This window comes from Stegostoma tigrinum, chromosome 7 (genome assembly GCF_030684315.1).
Source record: "Stegostoma tigrinum isolate sSteTig4 chromosome 7, sSteTig4.hap1, whole genome shotgun sequence".
Classification (NCBI taxonomy): domain Eukaryota; kingdom Metazoa; phylum Chordata; class Chondrichthyes; order Orectolobiformes; family Stegostomatidae; genus Stegostoma; species Stegostoma tigrinum.
In genome coordinates this window covers 35,317,392-35,339,597 of record NC_081360.1, presented here as the reverse complement: position 1 = coordinate 35,339,597, position 22,206 = coordinate 35,317,392, and the positions used below count along the sequence as shown (strand labels likewise).

At 39.9% G+C, this 22,206-nt stretch overlaps 1 protein-coding gene across 4 annotated transcripts in view; it reads left to right on the top strand.

The window, feature by feature from the left end:
* Positions 1–22,206, top strand: part of myo1b (myosin IB) — a 257,206-nt gene that overhangs the window by 137,407 nt on the left and 97,593 nt on the right. The window lies entirely within an intron of this gene.

Sequence of the window (22,206 nt, the reverse complement as noted above, 5' to 3'; positions counted from 1 at the left end):
GGTTTTTAATTCCTCCCAGTTCTTTGACTACCTCTTGTGTGGCACAACACCTGCTCTAAAACCTGAAGAGATGTGGGTGGATGTATTTTACTTAATGTTTGATTGTTAATTTGAGTGTGCAAATGTTGGTGCAGTTTGCTGTGTGATGGCATATATTATTGTTGGTGCCACAGTGCCAAAATGTGTTGTCCAAACACACTGCCACAAGCCCACCATATACTTCTAGCCTGAGGACACCTACTTGCCACTGCCTTCCTAGTCTGCTTAGCATCCCATGATCATGAAGCAGAGATTTAACAAGAAGTTAGTTAAAGATTGTCCATTTGTTTCATGAAGCCTTGCTTGCAGTTAGAGTTGCCAGTAGCTGTAAATCTGAACACAGCTCTTAATTTTGATGCTTTTGGCTTCTTCTCTCACTCTCATAAAGAGTATCAACAGCAACAGCTGTTCATAAAATTAAAAATGATTTCACCCAGGCAGCTGACCATTGATTATATTTTTACTGAAATGGCAGCGTGGAAGGACTGCTCTTCCAAGTAACAGGCATATAAATGTCTCAAATGCACTGGCGCATTTAAACAGAGAAAGTTTCTCTTGCGTGATTGCACATTGAGGTCTAAAACTGATAGCACCACATTAAGTTGGCCATGCTTGTTTCCCTCACTTCAGTTCTCTGCCTATCGTCCATGGGAGCACTTATGTAGAAGTACAAACATATGAAAATGGCAGGAAGGAAAAGATCTGATGGTCAGTCAAGGTTGCAGACTTATTCATGGTGTTTGGAGGATTGCGAGACACTTGTTAGATTCCTGCTCGCTCTTCTGAATAGCCACATGATCTCTTGAACAGGCAAATATCCAGCAGCTAAGAACTTCATTGCCAATAAAGGAGACCTCTGCAAAATTTCCCGTCTCAAAACCAGTCTGGGGATCATGTCAGCTCGTCTAAAATTGCTGTTAATCCATTTTCCTTTTGTGTAACGTGATCTCTGCTCCAGTCAAAGCCCTCTTGAAAGAGTGCAGAATGTTATTACACACTCTGAAATTTGGAAACGCATTCCGGAGATTCTCTGTGCTTTGAGGAAGAAAAATCGCCCAACCTAAAGCCAGTTCGACTGAACTCTTCACTGGATGTGCAACAGCAGATCCATGTCTATGTTCCCTGTGATAGTTAAGTTTAAAGGATTTTTATTTTATCTTGGGCAAGCAGACGTGTGGTTGGAAAGGGGCTGGGCAATAAATGTTGGCCCAGTTAGTGATGTCCACATTCCCATTAATGAATTAAAAAAAATACTTTGAATTGAATAGACTGCATGGCATAAGCGTGCCTCAGATAAGGACCTCCAGGTAGTTGTGACATTGCAACATAACAAAAAACCTGTATTTATTTATTTTCCATCTTTAACAAAGTAAAATGCCTCAAAACACTGTTGATGTTCAGAGTTTGCCTATTTGCCAATATCTCAGTCGGGACACGCATATAACTTGCATTGTAATGCAACTCTTCCACTTTTGGTAAAAACAGTGATCCTGTACTTTTTAAAAAAAAATTATTACCTAAACCAGTGCCAGACCCTACTCTTCTGCCGCTGTCTTTTGTTTTCATCTTGGGGCAGGAAACTAGGAATTTTTGTCTCACTAGAGTTTTGATAACTACATACCTCTTTGGTTTTTTTAATATGCCAATATAGGTTCTTTTAATGGTTAAATACATGTTATATTTTGAAATTTTGATGAATAGGACATGTTATTTTGTGTGGACAAAACCCAAATGTTTTCACGTCACTAAGAACTCTGGTTCCCCAGTGTCCAGTTTTAACCAGCAGAAAACCCTCTCCCAGAACACATTGTGCTGACAGGACATGCTTAGTTCAGTAAAGTGAAAGGATGCTATTAGCAGGTATAATGCACAATTGGAGGAATTCACAAACAAGATCAGCTGAAAAACTTAGTACAGTACATGTGGTTTTCTTTGGGGTAACATTGCAGTGACCTTGCAATATCTATTTTTGATTTTACCATTGTGCCTACTCCAGTATGTTCTCACAATGCATGCATTGCGAATGGTTTTTAACTCTGTAGAAACAGTAAAGCCATTTAAACAACCTCTGAAATACTCTAATTGTAGCATATGTTTAAGAACACTCATCTGATTGTTACCTGCTGAGAACAGTCTAGACCAGCATAGCCTGTAATCATGCCATTCATAACAGGTAAATATCCTTTAATTAGTGGGTCTGTGTTATATTGAAGTCTTGTTTGAATTGTTTTTTTGCTCAATGGCCCAGTCGCTATGTGGGTTGAGGTGAGATGAATTTTGGGGAACTTGTATCAGTGTCAATGGAAATCCAACGTATGATATGTCTGTTTTAAAAGCAAGTTTCTTTCGTTATCATGTAACGCTGACAACCGCGTAGGATGGTACAACATAAAAGAGGCTATTCACCCATTATGCTTATACATGCTTTTTGTTCAAACTATTTAAATATAGTCCCACTCCCTTGCAATGGTCCCTTTTGAAGTGTTGTTGTGTTCAGCTAGTCTTCTCAGGGTGTTGATCCTGTTAAATTTGTATTTTTTTGAATGCTTGGCCACATAGGAGCTTTAGTTAGCATGGAACTTGCATAGTATCTTGCAATTTAGTGGGAACTTTGGCATTTTACTTTTTGGTTTAATTCTCCAAACATTTATCAAATTCCATAGTTAAAAGTTGTTACTCCATCTGTCTCTCCAGTCATTTAGACATTGCAGTCTGGATCATCATAAATTGCCACTCTTCTTTTTTCCCTCATTACCTATGGCTTTTTTACTGACTGCATTAAATCAGTGTCCTCTGTTTAGTGACTCTTCTGGACTATCAAAAGCTTTTTAATAATTTTGAACATCTCTATCCAATGTCCCTTTAATCTCTGCTCCGAGGAGAACAATCTCAGCTTCTCCAGTGTTTCCACATTACTGAAGTTCCTCATTTCTAGTACTGTATTATTACATGTCCTCTGCACTCCTAACAGCTTGACATTACTCTCAAAGTGTGATAACCTGTATATCAAACAGTGCTCCAGTTGGAGCTTAACCAGCGTTACAGAAAGGGTCAAAATAAAATCAAGCACGTTTCTTTAACTGAAGGCTGATTTATCATAGTGTGCCCATCAATCTGCCTGAGCTTGACTCGTACCCGCAGTTATGAACTCCCCTAATCTTTCCCCATGCACTGATTCCAAGCCAAGTACAAAGTCAGAAGCAATATATTTGAAAGAAGGTGTTAACTAGACAGCATTTTGATTCCTACTTCCCCACACCCCTCCCTGCAACCACACACACCACCCAGGAAGCAGGGTGGGAATTACCAGGGGAAGAAGGAGAATGAATGTAAGATCAGATGGTTTAGCTGGGTGCACCATGCTAAATCCTGTTTATCATGTCCTGTTTTGCCATGCTAAATCCCTGTTGGCATTTAAGAGTTGATACTGCATGCTTGTGTTTTCACAGCAGAAGTAAGATTTGAAAACCGCTTGGAGTGTTGAAATGGCAGTTGGGTAAAACAGATAAAGTTGGATGTGTATTTGTGAGATATGAATGAATGGCCACACAGATAACCCAGGTATGCTTGTGTTAAGCCAGGTGATTCATCTGTTAAACATTTTCCACACCCAACTCTGAAATGTGGAGTTTTATACTGGCAGTTTAAATTATTTGGAGAGCTTTCTGTGGTAGATGGTCAATTCTAATCCTGCAGATAGGTTAATATTAAGTAGAAAGCAGAACGTTAATTTGGCTTGTGGTCAGCATTCTTTAATATGGTGCTAACTTCTCTGCAGTGAAGATTGTTCTTTCCAGAGGGTATTGGCTGTGTTTTTTTTAAGGCAGTCATGACATTTGGATGACCTGATGGACAATTTGAGAATTTTTAAAAAATTGAGCTTTTTTTTGTGTAAGATGTGAGTTTTGTTTCATTTAGCATTGAGCTACGTTTATATTTTGTGTTGACCAGTTGCTACAGCTGTCAGGCAAAAGTTGACATGGAGCAGATCTAACTTTGGTTGTTACAGGGTTTTTGCGGGGGAGGGGGGCGCGCGGGGAGGAGGAGGTGGGGTGGTGGGTGATGCTGTGAGGCGACAGATTTTAAGTTTATTTCTGAGTCCGAATTCACAGTTTGCGTTCCATTTAACGGACTTGGGTTTTTCAAAAAAAAAGTTCTGTTTCCATACATCCTCTCTCTCACACAAAAATTGTCTCTTTCTACCTCTACATTTATATTTATCATCCAACTCCAACTACTTCAGCATGTCCCCTGAAAGCCCCGTCGTCATTCTGGTTACTGGAAGACTTGACTACTTTTGTGCTTCCCTGGCCACGCTCCATAAACTTTTACGACCGTTGCAAACTCTCTTCGAATTGTGCAGGAAACCTGCACCAAATCCTTCTCACTTCTGAGCTATGTGCTTGGTGACCTCTTGGTTCCTGGTCTGGCAAGGCCTTAGGAGTGTAAACAAACTCGCCCTTATTTTTAAATTCCTCCTCCTTATCTCTGTAAACATCTCTGGTCCTGCAGCCACCCCACCATCGCCACTCCTGCCCCAAAAGAAACAAACTGCCCGCCTCTGATCTCTTGTGTGCGCCTAATCTTTGGTCCACCACTAGAAACAGTCTGTGCCCTAAACTATGAACAAAGGGCATTCTGTTACAGTTGAATTGTCAAGTGTTTTGGACTTGCTTTTGTACCTCTGGAAATTCGAAAAAAAATTGGTAGAAACTTTAAAAGTAGAATTGATGAGACATAATTAATTACAAGTCAGAGCTTCATTCAAAGTTGAACTTGTTATTTGACCATTTATGCAGAGCTGAACATTCTTTCCACTACGTTTTTGAGAAAATTACAATAAAGTGCTCCTGGTCTTTGCCATTGCTGTGCCGCCAGCAGCCTCCGCCTTTAAGTGGCACTCTTACTCATCACAGCTGTCAACCGCTGACTGGTTGGCAGTGTCAGGTGGACAGGACATCCTCGGAAATGATCCACCAAAATGCCTGTTGGGTGACTGGTTAAATGACCACTTGATCCAGTGGGCTATCTTGATGGTGGCGAAGAGTCTAACTTGCCATAATACGCAGCCTCCCGTTTTGACAGGGGAATGTAAATTTGCAGCCACGCTGTGGGCTGTGATTTAACACTTTGCAGACTAGGTTTGTGCCCGGGTGAGCTTACTGACCACTGATGCACAGTCCCACCAACAAGAAAATCAATCAAATCCAGTTCAGTTAGGTGCTGACTGCTGAGCTTCTCAGTGAATTGAAGGCCTCACTGTTGAAGTCTCGAGTTGTCAGCCAATTGCCCGTAGTGTTCAGGGATGTGTAGATTAGGGGGATGGGCCTGGATGGGATGCTCTGTGTGTTGCTGTGGGCTTGTTGGGCCGAAGGGTCTGTTTCCACACCGTAGGGATTCTATTCTATGAAATCCTTGTTGCTTGTATCAGAATCTGTTGCATTTTAAACAAAATGAAGCTTTCGTAATTCTATCTGCTTTATTATAAAGTACTTAATGGACTTAATTGGCAGTTTGATGGCTTCAAACTTTCATTTTCAAAACAAATGAAGAGGAACTTGAAGAATGGCAGATGTTCCCTGTGTTTCTTGAGCTTCAATTATCTATCCTCATTTCCACTTGTTACATTGCAGTATTGCATTCAAGGGAAATTTCTGTAAAGAATCCATTTGCAAGATTCACAAAACAAACAGTGCAGATTTTGGCATAACTTCCATGAAACTAAGATAAACCAGTCCATTTCTCTCAATTTTTGCAGTTAACCAACAGATCACTGTGTGCAAAAGAGAAGACTAGCTTGATATCTCACTACTTACCACTGTATTCATGGAATCTACTGTGTAGATACCAGCAACAAGATTCAAGGAAATCTGGTTGTGATTTCAGGATCTCTGATTCCCAATCCCTACCTTAACAATTTGCAGAAGAAAAGAGGTCCAACTCAAGCTGGCCATGTTTATGGTAATGCTACCTCTTATTAATAATCTACTTTAAAGTGGCAAGAACAGGCATGAGTTAATGTAGTTTAAGAGATTGATTTGCAATCTTCCTGAGTTTGTTGAGGATTATATATAAGCAAGTTTTTTTTTGTCACCAGTTTTGTGTCTGGTATGCTCAGCCAGCTGTGGAACTTAAAGCAGAGTTGCACTTTATGAAGAAAATGCGGCTTGAGAGCACCATTCTCCAGCAATGAAACTGCTTTACCATTTAAGGAATTGTTAAGTACTTCACAGCTTCAAACAAATAGAATAATGGGGACCAACGGCTATATGGAAAAAAAAAGTCTTTGCATATGAGGCACATATGGTGAGGAAGTGATTCATGTCAAAACCCCCAGGGTCAGAAGTAATCAGAATGGAATGGCAACAGAAGGCTGAGGCCTATTGGAACACAGTGTTTTTAGAGTCCTTAAAATATGGTTGAACCTGAGACCTGTGTAGTTGAAACAGAAGCAGAAATTGCTAGAGAAACTCGATAGACCTGGTAGCCTCTGTGGAGAGGAAACAGAGTTAATGTTTCAAAACCACTGATGCTTCTTTAGAATTGTTCTGGAATCTTCAACAGACATGTTGCTGACATGTAAGATTGTCTTCCCACGAAAGGGATGATTAAAAAAAATCATCACAGGACTAATCACATCAGGGCTTACTGTCAGACAGCCTTAACAAAATTACACGCAAAGCTTTGACAGGACATTGGACTTCACATTTAGAAACCTAAATGTGCTGTGATTTCTTTTTAGTATAAATTTAGATGAACTGGGCATGTGATAATGAATTCATTTGATATGGGGCCTATTGATCAGAAAAGCTTGAGATCCACTGAATTATATGGTTATGTTCAAAAAAAACTTTGGCTTCCTTCATTTATCATAGAGAAATAACAATAATGTGAATCATCACATTGTAATCAATTTATTGCAATCTCGTTGTTAGATCTATCCATCTGAATTTTCGCTAATCTATTTTCTAGTATGGGAAAACTCATGTTAATATTGAGTACCCGAGGTGGAAAATCCACTTATTGACATTATATTCTCTGAAGGGGGCTTACCCAGCCTCTCTGCAGTAAGCCAGGTTTAAGAAGTTGCTAACCATGCTCCAGTCATAGTAACTTTGCTGCTCAGGAAGAAAATTGTGGTTTTAAGTCTCCTTCAAGGTATTTGAGCACAAAATCTAAACGGATGTTCGGGTACAATACGGAGGGAGTGCTGTACTTTCAGACGCTGAGTTTTTCAGACAAGATGTTAAACTGGGGATAGGTCTGCGCTATCTGGTTCGATCGATCTTGGGCCACTATTTTGAAGTAATGCATGCTTTGATAAATATTTATCTAATGCAGTCAGATTGAATGTATATAGTAAACAGCTGCTGAAACAGTTTTCATTCACCAAGCCATTTATTTGTGGCACTGTGCATAATTGAGACCAATTGCAGCTCTTTTGGTCAAGCAGGAATTAGAATTGAGGAATGAATGAATCGGGGAATGGAGATGTGCCGAAGCAGACATGGTTTGAAGTGGTCTTGTGTATTTGCACATTTTTGGCGGGGGGAGAGTTCAGAACTACCTTGTCCTTTTGGCAGGTCAGAAATGTTTGTTTACTATCGAGCAAAAACAGAAGTTCAGCGGAGTTGAATGGTTTACATTTTCTCCTGTTTCAGTGCACTTGAAATGTGAACTGAGTAGTGAAAATCAGCAGATAAGTATCAAGGCACTGAGGAATGCTGGAAACTTTGTGTAAAGGCCACAGTTACACAAAAGGACACCACAGTGCTTCCCCCTTGTCATGTTGTGGAGTTGGGTCAGCTTTCACTTTCTCAGAAGTGTTGTCAGTATTCTGAGGTTGGTCCTCACCATTCACCTTTGGTCATGGGTAGCTGGAAGCATAGGCTGTTGCAGAGCCATCGGGTGGCCAATGTAGGGGAATGCAACACAGTTCACAATTATTCATTTTCCTGGTGTGGAGGTGCCAGTGTTGCACTGGGGTAGACAAGGTCAGAAATCACACCCACCAGGTTATAGCCCAACAGGTTTACTTGAAATCACAAGCTGTTGGAGCCTCACTGCTTCTTGAGGTGTTGGTGAGAGAGGTAGCATCAGACACAGAATTTATAAGTAAAAGATCAAAGGGTCACACAACTGATGAGGATGGACAGACACTGCACAACTATCGCCAAGGAGGGACGTTCTGTCCCAGTGGGGATACACTTCAGCGGGTCAAAGTTATTTGGCCTCATCTTTGGGTAAACGTCCTCCAAGGTGGCCTTCAAAATACACAACAATGCAGAGTTGCTGAGCAGAGGCTGATAGCCAAATTCGGTGCACATGAGGATGGCCTCAACCAGGATCTTGGGTTCATGTTACACTACAGGTGACCTCACCACACTATACATTCTTTCTTCCTCTGTGTCTTTCTCTCTCTCACGCAAACACATATTCCCCCTCTCTGTCTCTCTCTCTCTCTCTCTCTCTCCACCTCTCTCTCTGTCTCTCCCTCTCTCTCTCACACACTCACACTCACACTCACACTCCCGGTCTCTCTCTCACGCCCCATCTCTCCCTGTCTTTGGACACATTCTATTTTGTTCAAATAGCACACAATTTATAGACAGTCAGACAATGTGATGTTTTGTAAATTCCTACTTCAGAAATAAAATCAGCCTGACTCCAAGCCAAAAGATGACCAGATTCTAAACAAGGCCTTGCACCTAACATTCATTGTTTGACCTAAAATGGCACCTTCTCTTTACGCTGATAAAACCTTTAGTTCTCTCATGGCAGTGACTCAAAAGGAATTCGGGCATTTACATCTGCATGTCAATCAATTAAAACCTTCTAACTGATAAAAGATTTAACAGCATCTTAGGTTTGTTTAATACATCCACATCAGTTGTGTGACCCTTTGACCTTTTACTTATAAACTCTGTCTGATGCCACCTCTCTCACTAACACCTGAAGAAGGACTGAGGCTCCGAAAGCTTTTGTTTTCAAATAAACCTGTTGGACTATAACCTGGTGTTGTGTGATTTCTGACGTTATTCATTATCAATATTAATTACTGAGATGCTTTGCCATTCTGATGTGATTGTGTCAAGGAATTCAAAGGATTTATTGTGCCCACTGCAGGCTAATTTATACACTGGTACATGTTGAGAGTTATACAAGGCTTGTTTTTCCAGAGATCTTGCCGGACCAAAAAGGAATTTTCAATGCATTTTGAGGTCAATGTTTTCAAAATATAATAGGTATTGCCAGTACTTCAAAAGACATTTTTGAAACCTATCCAAATATTTGAACAGTGGAGTTGATTTTGACTTTGAAAATCTTATCTTCCTTTCCTTGTTGTTTTACTCTTAAAGATACTGGCTTAAACTGGATAATTTTCCAGGATTGCTGATTTGTCAGTCAAAAGAAATTAATTCAAGTATGAGTCCAGATCGTGACAGCTTCTGGAAATGGTGCACGAACGGATACTCAGCAAGGACGTTTAGGGTTGGCAATGATATGATGCCCTAACAAGCTTGCCCAAATCTGTCTCGCCGCAGAGGTGAATAAGCGGTTGCTTGGGTGAGATATTGCTTGCTGTTGCCACCTGCACCATCGTGCCTCAGCAGAAATGACTATTTATTGGCAATTGGCATTCAAAATAAAATTCCTTGTTCTCCGTGCCGAATGTTATCCGTCAAAGTATTCTGCCAAACAAGTTGAAACTTGCCGAGATTACATTTTTCTGAGATATTTGATTCTTGGGCTCATGAGTTGGAGGATAAAAGCATTTTTGTGTTTCCTATGTAAATGAAGCAGATGTGTCCATTTTAATCTGTTAATCGGCACAGGCCTACATTGTGTTGGTATGGATCCAAGTAGATTTTTACCACTAAAGGTTAAAATAAAACACCTTGGTCTTTTGGACCATTCATTTGTTTGTGTGTGTTTGGGCAATTTACTGAGATGTTTACTGTGCTCAGAACCCCATTAACATGCTTCAGTCTGCAAACCAAACAACTGAAAAATCACATTGTGAGCTTTTTGCCTGATGTCACGTGCACTTTTCCTCTCCCTTCATGTCACACCTCTCAAATGGCAGCCATAACGTTGATATTGGTGGCAAACATCAAAGCGAATGGAACCCAGAAATATATACTTTTAAACACATTAGCCCAGAGCATTTTCAAATGGAGCTTCTTTAACTAGGATCATTCTGCCCTGAAAAATAGTAGTTTGTGGGTTTTCTGTTACTAAATGAAATATTTCTAGCCTTCTCCTTTTTACTGTCTCAATAGATCGAGCGATCATTAACACTCCTGGAGGACACCAGACATATTCTGCAAGCGGAGGCTTGGGGACCGCTTTGCAGAACACCTCCACTTGGTTCGCAATAAACAACTGCACCTCCCAGTCGCGAACCATTTCAACTCTCCCTCCCATTCCTTAGACGACATGTCCATCCTGCGCCTCCTGCAGTCCACAACGATGCCGCCCGAAGGTTGCAGGAACAGCAACTCATATTCCCCTTGGGAACCCTGCAGCCCAATGGTATCAGTGTGGACTTCACAAGCTTCAAAATCTCCCCTTCCCCCACTGCATCCCAAAACCAGCCCAGTTCGTCCCCTCCCCCCACTGCATCCCAAAACCAGCCCAGCTTGTCCCCGCCTCCCTAACCTATTCTTCCTCTCACCCATCCCCTTGTCCCACCTCAAGCCGCACCTCCATTTTCTACCTACTAACCTCATCCCACCCCCTTGACCTGCCCGTCCTCCCCGGACTGACCTATCCCCTTCCTACCTTCCACCTATACTCACCTCTCCACCTATCTTCTCCTCCATCCATCTTCGATCCGCCGCCTCCTCTTTCCCTATTTATTTCCGAACCCTCTCCCCATCCCCCTTTTCTAATGAAGCGTCTAGGCTTGAAACATTAGCTTTTGTGCTCCTGAGATGCTGCTTGGCCTGCTGTGTTCATCCAGCCCCACACTTTGTTGTCTCGTGTTCTGCTGTGGCATTGGATTGATGTCTGATATCTTGGCAGCCATTAAGTCACAAAAAAATTACATTTCGCTTTTGAATTCTCTCTTCAGATGACTGACACAACATGGATTTGAATCCTCAATTGATAGTAAGACTGCTAAGGCCCCTCATGAACAGCACATTTCATTATTAAAAAGTTCAAATGTCTCCTCCTGACCACAGGATGGATACAATACATCTGGTAGTCAGCAGGATAGCACTGATGCAACTTGATCCTTTTCTGCAATCTGTTCTGAATACGTAGTACTTTTGAGCTTATTTATTTATAAAATATTGGAGGAAGTGGGACACCTTTTCATTCTGACCAGGAACTGGATGCCCAGAACATTTCCAGCTGATGACCCTGTCAGTGCCATGACATGATTTCTAGAAGCACAGCCACTGAAGCGCCAGGTGTGGTACCCAGTAGGATGTGTTGGATGTGGATGAGGGATTGCGTGTATACAGTGAGGTAATTTAAATGCCAACGGCAGCCATGAAGGGGTTTGCATTAAAAAATGCATGGGCAGAGAGAGCAAAGGACCCCTGGTAGTTTCGGCAGCCATCCCTGGGTGGCCTTGATTAAGGTTGCGGACAGGAGAGCTGCACGCTTTCCTGTATCTTGAAGATGACTTCTGGTGAGGTTTACCAGGCAGACATGGATAAAGGTAGCCACCTATACTAGTGAGGTCGGTTTTGTCTGCAGTAGGGCATATCACCTCATGAAGCAATGCTTATAACCATTCTTCTTTGCATAAGACACTAAATGTGTAAATTATACCCTCGAGGAATCAAACATACAATTATTAAAGCTCGCTGATATGTACAGATAAACACCTTAGTGTAAAGTGTTAAGTTGTCCATGTATGCTGCTGCTAGTTAACTGTTTAATCCAGCCACTTGTACAAGGAGCTTTGACCAATGTGATGTGTCTACAATGCAGCTTGCGATTCCATCAGGATGGTGCAGAATTAATCATTAAGGGATTAATTGTTGTAAACAAGAACCCCTATCCCCTTCAATTGCAAATTCTCAATATGGTTGTGTCTTGGTAGTTTCCCAGAGTTTTCAAGTAATTGTCTTTTTACGCACAAGTATAGAAGATGAGACTGTGTATTTCGCTCAGTCTCTTTGTGCTGTGGAATGATGCATTGTTGCATTGGTAGCGGATGATAGAGTGATGTCTAATCAAAATTGTACATTATAACTACACATTACTATATAGTCCCTCAATCATTTTGGAGTATCACAACAATATGCTGTGATCATGTGCATTGAATAACTAACGACTCCCATTGCCTCTGATGTTTGCACACTGTGACTAAATTGTGAAAATGTGATAAAGTGCCATTTATTTTAATGCATGTGACTGATCCCATCTAGTGTTTTAAATTCTAATTGCTATCCATATTAATTGTGAAATTCACGTTGCAAGTCAAATTAGGTTGCAGCAGATAATAGAAGTGATTTGGATGGTAATGGTAGTTATGACTGTTTGGAACTGGAAGTCTCCAAATTAAGTAGCCTGAAATAACATCACTATACTGGGAGGCATCTTGGCAACTGTAATATTTATTATTACTAAAATATACATTTAACTCAAAAGTAGCTGGGTACCTGTACAATGAACAACTCCATTGGCAAGATAACAAAAGTGTACAGCTGGATGAACTCAGCAGGCCAAGCAGCATCTTAGGAGCAGAAAAGCAGATGTTTCGGGCCTAGACCCTTCTTCAGAAAAGATTTTCTAAAGAAGGGTCTAAGCCCGAAATGTCAGCTTTTCTGCTCCTAAGATGCTGCTTGGCCTGCTGTGTTCATCCAGCTCTACACCTGGTTATCATGAATTCTCCAGCATCTTCAGTTCCTTTTAAGTCCATTGCCAGTATTTGAATTGTGATTAGTAAGATAATGAGTTAAAAATTACACTGGTGGCACTATTTTTCTAAATACATGTTGCTTCTTGTATGATTCTGGTGCACATTCTGTGGATATTTCTGCAGGTGGAGGCAATGACACTGTTGCCTGAGGCTTTTGAATCTGATAACCCATCGCAGGTGCGATGAGACAAGATTGCTTTTTCCTACAGCAATTTACTTGTCCAAAACTACATGATTACAGACAGATTGCCTGTTGTAAGCAAGTTAGAATAAAGTGCTAATTTAAAGCTCCCTGTTACAAAATTTGACACTCTTTTTGCAGCCCAGCCTTTCTACAGACCACTTAGAATTTACTCAGGCCTCTAATGATTGAAGAAAATGCTTTATAATCTCAGTTTAACCAGTTAGAACCAGGTTAACATGGACTGTACATCCAAATATGCGTAGTTTTTAATGGAGGAACAAAATTTCTGTGACAGCAGTCTGTTCAGTTTCTCATAAAATATTTCTTCCACTTGGTTACTGAGGTTATAAACCTGGCGTTTTGTGATTTTTTAAGAAAAAATGTCATGATCATCAAATTCTCCAACTGGTCAACCACTGGCATGGAAATTATGCACCCATGGCTATAATAAAGTTTAGATAAACAGAAGTGGCTGTTGCTGGGGCATATCAGCATTTATCCTAAGTGGAAATTGTGACTGTATTTCAAATAATTTAACAGCTGCATTTTGTTCTCTGGTGGTATTGTCTCCTTTTGCATACTGCCTATAATGCTAATATTTGGGTTTGGACTGACTGAGCAGCCAATATATTGGTTACTTTGTGAAGCGTCAGAAGGTTGTGGCTATGTGCTGATCTTGTGTCATTTTCACAAAAGCAGCATTTAGATGGCTGAAGTACAGGCACCCTTTCTTTCCTCTTTGGATGATAATTGAATCGTGAATTGAATTACAAAAGCCATGGGGAAACCAATCCCAGATATCCGAGTGATGGACATTTGAATAAAATTTTACTGAAGCAAATTAGACCTATCCACAAAGGTTGACATAACTGTAAATAGCGTACAGACACTATCGTTTTTTTTCCAGTGCTAGCATTACCAATTGGAGGAAAATACTCCACATTGTTTAAATGTGTTGGCAGCATGATATGCTTGTTGTGGAGAGGGTCAAAGCAGTTTTATCCTTGACAGCATGAACCTTCTGCTTGTTCAGCTGGGTATTACAAGAACACAGCGCATTAAATAGGATCAACAATAGACCATACAGCTTCTTGAACCTGCACCATTAATCATTACATTCATCTACCTCAGCTCTGCTTTCATGTTTTTATCTCCAAATTCTTTGATACCCTTCATAAAACATTGAACTCATTGGTAAAGTTCTGCTTGTTAACTTTTTTTGTTTTTAGAACTTCCCCTTCCTTGATTTATTCCTATTGTAGAGTTCCCTGGAGGCCATTTTCCTTCCTGCTGTTTTTTAATTGGTCATTCTATATGACTGAATTAGGATGCAGTGTTAGTTAGTAACTACTTATAGACAATGAAGTCCTGTTTCTGCTCTTCCCAGCTTTGACAGATGTCCTTTTAGACCAAAGACCGTAAAAAGCCAGTTGATCCTTTGGTCTTTCCTAACTCAGGCTGTAAAATACTGCAGCTAACCCAGATCCATTGCCTTAGCTAATATCAGTTAACTTATCAGGAAGTGGGAATTTAAACTCAAGAAAATAAATGACAGGAAAATGGGCGAAGAGAACATGCAAAAGGCTAATTAGATAATTCTCTCTCTTTTGAAGAGCTAGCACAGACAAGGTGGTTTGAATGCTCTCTTCCTGTGTGGTAAGATTCATTATTCTCTGTTACCGGTCTGTTTGACTCAATACCACACTACACACTGAATTAGCAATGAATCAGTGGAAAACTTAGGAAAGACCTTTTTTTTGTGAGACATTTATAGGACTTCACTTGCAGCTTCATGCAGACTTTTATGCTCCAAAATTACTTTTAACTAATTACTGCCTGAAATAGATTTAAAGCCAACCTCTCTACAATATTATGTGGCTATTTTGTAACCTACTACAGAACTCAAAGGGTTAGAGATAATTTTAGACACAATCCCTTGACAAGTCCAAGTCATTTATTTCTAATTACAAAACTCCTTTGAAATATCGACTTGACTCTTGTTCATGTCAGGAGAGTTAAACATTGTGAGCTCTTAAGACTTGCACAATTCTATAAGGCACCAGAAGTAAATTCTGAAAATGTTACTCAGCATCTGGATAGACTAGAGCACTCTAAATTCTAGACTTGGACTTGTTTGGAACCACGGAGAAATTTGAATAAATTTCATTTTCACATCTGAAAGTCATTCTTACAGAGAGCACGTACTGGAAGATCAGTGTTAGACTCCCATCTCTAACTTTATACAAATTTCACATTGGAAAAGTTGAATAAGTGTTTGACCTTTTCAAAAGCTGAGGAAATGCTGTCTTATTTCAGCTTTTGTAACTACCAAAGTACTTGTGTTAGCATTTAGTGCACAAACCTGTACTTTCCTTCTTTAATCTTTTATAGGATATGGGTGTGGCTGACAAAGACATCACTTGTCTCACATTCCCAATTGCCCTTGAATTGTTTAGCTTTCTGAGCCACTTAAGAGGAGAGAGAATCTGAGATTGCTGAGAGCAAGAATGGAAAATTTCCTTCCTTAAAGGATATTAAGAAACAAATTGGGCTTATTATATGTAGTTTCATGGTCACTGTCATTGAAACTAGCTTTCAATTCCAGGTTATTAATTTAAAGTCCACCAAATGTCTTGGTGGGATTTTTAAATTCCTGATCCCAGGCCGTTAGCCTGGGCCCCTTGATTATTGGTCTAGTGATAATACCTCAAACTCCCTGAAACATGTAAACTAGCTTTGTAGTAAGCATTGTTTTTAATTCGCCAATGTTGTTGGCAGATGTTAGTCACAAATTCATGCTGCAGGTTATTGTTGCAGTATAAGTGAACAGAATGCCTGATTAAAAATGAATGATGATTACATTCAGAAAGGCCTTCTTCATTCCTATTTTGGAGTTTGGCATTCTTCAAACATAAAGGGACACCATGTAAACAAAGAGCTTTGGAAACAAGCATGGTTAAAAATGGGTAATTGCATTTCTGCCTATTCTATATTAGTGTTTATATTCACCCTGCAGCAATGTTTATTATAAATGTTAGCAACTTTATGAAAATATCATATTAAACAGTTGATAATACAGAAATGACAGGCATATTAAAGCAGATGTGCATTGTAAACCTGTTCAGAACAGTTTGATTTTGCATTTTATTGTTCTGTGAAAGATGTTAGCAGTATTTTATATGCATTGTACACTACAGCATACAGCTGGCTGTATTCAAAGAACTGCTTGCTTTGCTACATCTTTGGTTTCCATCCAAGAAACATTTAAGCAATTTGTTTTCAGGTGGTATTGTGTTTCAACAGTACATAGTACCTCAAAGAAGTTGACTTTAATAGCTTGATGATTATAACCAATGAACATACAGGCCAGAGCTGTCCAGCCCAAAAGAAAGAACATGCCTCTCTGCATCATGTCAAGTCAATGTGAACAGCTTGTTCTTTATGCAATACAATAACAGGGAATAGAAATGTTAGACCGAGGGTCCCTTTTGAAGGTTAAAGTTAACGTACACTGATTATTGGGGATGACTAACAGTAGAGATTTATATGTCTCATTTAGGAGTATATTGTGATAAATATGCAATAATAGTCCCCATTTCCTAGCAATTCAACATCTTTCCTTAGTAGGAACATTGAAAAAAGTTCCATTATTTGCCCAGAATTTAGTTTGAATTTTAAAAACATTGCACAAAATGTGAATGAAAAAACAAAAAATGTCCCAGCTTGGGGCTGTGTTTTCATAATCGTACAATAAAAATACATCAAGTTTAGAATGGAAGAGCAGGAAGCAGAGAAGACAGAAATTATTATGCTTAAAATAGACTGTCGAAATGAAAGCGCTATCAGGCACTGATATTGTATGACTGTCTATTCCTGGCGTATCCATTGTCATGCTGATGTAAAACCAACCTTTTTCCTTTGCCAAGCCGACAGTGATGATAATGCACTTGTAATTTTCATTTACATATCATCTTTCATAAGGGAAAAAGCTCCTTCATCAAGTCAGAAAGTGAAAGCTGAGTGAAGGAGGGCAGAGGCTTATGAAAGTTGACCGGAAGCTTTGTCTCCAAAAGGAATGCATCATCTTAGATGAGACTTGAGGTGAACAGGCAGAGACGTTCCGAGCACATGCAGCTGGGAAAACTGTGCTAATGATTGGGTGATGGAAAGGAGGAGGTGCACAATTGACCAGACTCTAGCAAGGCTTCCCACTGCAGTGAGCTTTTGGAACATTTCCCATTCTTTATTGTCTTTGGTCACTGGCAACTGTCCAAACTGTGCACCGAGTTCTGTCCTGTCAGGGAATAGAGAGAGAGAGAATTCCAACATTACCCATCCTAAGTGGCCCAAGAGAATTTGATGCAATTGACTGGTTTCAGAGCTCAGTTAAGAGCCAACCATGTTGATATGGGTCAAGAATCCAAACTAAGCTCTAACTGAATGGAAACAGCAGCCTTTCTTCCCTAATGAGCATTATATAAGTTTGAGTTTTATGACCATTGGATAGCTACCTGCTTACAACACAAGCTTGTTAACCTGCATTTTAAAAGTAAAGTTAAATTCAAACTCGGAAACTGCCATGGTAACCATTCTGTGGCTTATTAGATTTATGCGCAGTTAGATCATACACACGATCGTAATGTGTTGTGTAAAATTATTTCTTTCTCTGTATAATTCTGTGTAGATCGCGGGATTATTTTACAGTACGTTGCGTCCTTAACACCTTGTACATGTTTCACATTGTCCGCCTTTCATACAGATCTATTCCTGGAAGCCCACCCTATAAATTGTGGTAACATCCCAGCATTCAGCTATATTGTGCATAGGAGAGTGGTGTAACAGTTTGTAAATATCACAAACTGTCCTAACTCTTGCATTTATCTGACTGTGCTAGTCTACACGAGCATGGAAGAGAGAAAGGTGACCAATAAGAACATTTGCTGCCCACCCAATAAGCAATGCTCCTCATTCTTTGAACTGACTAAACCAGAAACAACAAAACTTGTTCAATCCTCCAACCTGGTTAAGTCAAGCAACCTGAACCAAAAAACCTGTTTTCAAGCCAATGTAACTTTTTAAAACTAAGCTCAAATTTATTTAAAAAGTTCAATTACTGGAAAATGAGTATTGCTGGCAAGACCAATATTTATAGCCAACCTTAATTTCCCTTGAGAACGGCTTTCTTTAATTGCTGTAGGGTGTAGGTACAGTCCATTGTTGTTAGGGAAGGAGTTCAAGAATATTGATGCAGCAACAATGATGGAACTATGGTAATTCCAATTAAAGACATTGTGTGACTTGGAGGATCTCTTTGATGTGATGGTGTTGTCGAGCATTTGCTACCATTGTCCACTTATCTGCTGGATGTTGCACCTTTTAGAAGCTGCAGTTAAGAGTGCTTTGGTGCGTTGCCACAGTGCATCTTCAGTTTAAAGGTGACGCATGCTGCTGCCACAAAGCATCAGTGGCAAATGAGATGGCAATGAAGGAAATTACTTTTCCTGGATGATGCCAAGCTTCTTGAATGTTGTTAGAGCTGCACTCGTCAAGCAAAGTGGAAAGTATTCCATCACACTGTGCCTTCTCATTAGTGAATCTCAAACCCCAGTCACCAAAAGCTGAGTAAGTTCTACCTTGTACTTGTTTGACACATGTATGCTCATGTTCCATACCATTCATTGGCTGAAACCTGAATGTTGCCCAAATCTTTACTGCATGGACTAATACAGTGTCTGAGGAGTTGAGTAGTGCTAAACACTGTGTTTTCAGCAAATATACCCACTTCTGGTCTGATAATGAAAGGAAGGTCGTTAATGAAGTAGCTGCAATGATATCTTGGTGACCCCAACATGTAGCTTCACAACTATAAACCCTTGAAAGTGTAAACATTGTTTAAAAATTACTTTAAACCTGCAGGTATTGAATGATTTCACCTGTCAGTGAATATTGTGGACCCTGGTCAGCCAGTCATGAGATGTCTAGATCCATTTACAGTGCAATGCAAAATATGTAAGGTGCTCGTCTGTTCCAGAGGTCCAACTTGTCCCGTAACAGTTTCACTTCAGTTACAGAGGTACAATGAGGCAACCTAGACTTGGATGGGCCTGTTAATATGCTATTTTTGAAATTTATGATCACTGGTTTGCATCTTATTTTTCTTCTCTTGACTTGCGCACCACAGCACTGGAGTATGCCACTTGAAACTTGAACAGAGAAATCGTTCAGTCTGTTTGGAGTCCTTGGACTGTGGAACTTCCATCTGTTCATCATTTTGATTTTTTTTCCCTGGCAAACTCACTTTTGTCAGAAGCCATAAAGTTGTAGTTTGAGATGCTGTAACAATAGGGAATCAGTGACTTTGCTTTAAATGGAGAGTGAACATGTTCCTGGGAACATCCTGAGCAACCAGAATTTGCTGTTTTTTTCTTAGGCCTGTTTCAAAATGGGTTTTGCAGTGCTATTTTTGAAAGCTACAAATCCTAGTAATTTTAACTGCCGTTAGTAACTATTTCAACTGTATACCACAATAGAGATGTCCTTTAAGCTTCACCAGATGGCACTACTTGTAACTGTTCCTGGATGCAGACCTGTAGAACACAAACTTGGTCCAGTAGAGCCTTGATAGTGACCTTTGTTGTTTGAAGTAGCCAGGTAATGGAGGAGATGTTTTAATTAACGTTAACTAGACGGTATTGGGTGGAGTTGCTCCCTCACTTTCCAGTGGTCTCTGCTGGAAAATGTATTTGTGTTTGAACATTGAGCTGTACAAACGCTTCTTGCAGGCATCCAGAGAGATCAGGAGCAATGTTTTGCCTCGTTCATCAGCAGTGGGCACCTGAGCCAGAAATGAGGGGGAAACCAGTTCCTATCAAATTGGGAGATGGGAGCTGGGGGAGAATGTCCAAAAGTGCCTAGGCTTATAGAGAAATACCTCTTGAAAGCAAAAGAAAACTGTCTTTTCCGATGATGTAAACAATACTTCTTACATGGAGAGGAATTATGAAATGATCTTGGACCTGCAAAGGTGAAAAAAACTCTGATCCCTTGAATGATCCAACATATCCGAGCATTCGGCAAATCTGAAGCTTAGGGATAATTTATCCCTCAGGGAATAAGGGGATATGGAGGCCAAGTAGGAAAGTGAAATGGAGGCAGAGGATCAGCCATTCTAATAAATGGCAGAGCAGGCCCAAGAGGCTATTTTATTTTCTTAAGTACTTTTAACCATGAAAGATTGCAATTTAGTGCCTGAGACTGTGTTTGTTTTTAAATGTCTTTTGAGACAGAAATTCCATTACAACCAAAATATTAAGTTGCTTGGGTTTTGAGAAACAAGTTATTGTGACTACCAATTTTCTGAAGAATTATACACAATGTGCTCTAAGATTCTAGACAGATTGTCATACACCTGACTCAAAACAGTGTAACCATAAATATGCCGAGATAACAAAACAATAAAATCCTCACTTGCACACTCAAATGCATGCAGGCCAGCAATGCCATCTATTTACAGTATATTTCCATGACCAAGGTCAGATTAGACTCTATCGGAAATGCAAATGGCAATGCAAAGTTCAGTGTGCAGATAATTGATAGCTGTGAAAATGAGCTACTCAAATTGCAACAATTACATTTATTCTTGCAGTCATCCATTTCTGTCCTTTTCAGGAGGCCCACTCCTCCCGAGCTATGCAATATTCAAGAGGCATTTAAGCTGTGGGAGTGATTGTCAGCAGCTTAATGCTAATCAAAAGGATATGACAACCAAGTCCAAGCCTCTCCTCCCCTTCATACCAGTTCACAATACGTTTTCCAGCCTGATTCAAATGAGCTGTCCGCCACTAATTTATGGTTTTCATGGAACTATGGATGGAATTACAAAATTTAGTCATACAGGCTTTTTAAACTGGTGCCTTTATGTGCATGTAATAAAGAGAGAATCTGGCACATTCACCCACTGGAAGTCATTGACATTGGCAATATGAATCAGAATGTTGGCTTTCTTCTTTTCGCTTCAGTCCCCAGACATGAAGCAAAAAAGCCTTACCCATATTTAAAATGGATGCTCCTTCCAACACACATTTACTAGATTGTGGCCAACAGCAGGAAACTGCATACAAGTAATCAACCTTCAAAAGAGAATTAATGAGGGCAGAGTGGTGGATGTGATCTATATGGACTTCCGTCTGATGTTTGACAAAGTTCCCCATGGTAGACTGGGAAGCAAGGTTAGATCACATGGAATACAAGGAGCACTAGCCATTTGGATACTGGAACTGATAGGAGCCTCTCTGAGTGCTGCAGTGAAGAATCATTGATTTTTATACATCGGTTCTGGAAAAAAATGTTAACAAATAATCTCTGACTCACTTTGGAGTGCTACCAACGGTGTCAATTGGCTGACAACCTAAATATTCACGTGCACGAAGTGAGGTGGTTAAAAACACTCAAAAGTTCTTAAACTTTCTTTAAAGTTTTCAATTAGTGACAACATACTCATGATTGAATTAAACTGGAGGCTACAATAAAGTGAAAAGTTTGCATTGATCATTTTAAAAACCTGTGGCATTTAATCCCTGTACAGAAACTTGACAAGTGTAAAATTAACTTCTCAGTATTTGTGGCATTGATGAGGACTAATAATTAATTGTATTGTTGAATTATAATTAAAAATCTTTGCAGTGATAATAGCAATGTATGAATAGATGTTCCCATCAGTCTTATGAGTGCAGATGCAGGATGTAGATGACAATAATTCCATTGGAAAACAACGTCTAGATTCCCACTTTATTCTGTGCATGTGTAGATTCCACACATTGTTGTCAATCTCAGTTAAATATTGATGGCAAAATCTGACTAATTTGTAACTTGCATTAAAAATTTCTGGTTTATTGTTTCTTTCAAGAGACAGTTGAGTCTTGAGGTGGGTGAATTTTGGCCAACTCAGTCATTACAAGATTTTCACCTTTGAGGTTTGGTCAAGGTCAGCACTCATTGACTTGAACAGTGTCTATTCTCAGTTACTTTCAGGTTTGCATACGTGAGATAGCACAGGCAGAAAAGCCCGAATGGACTCATTCACTGATGTGCTGTAACTGTC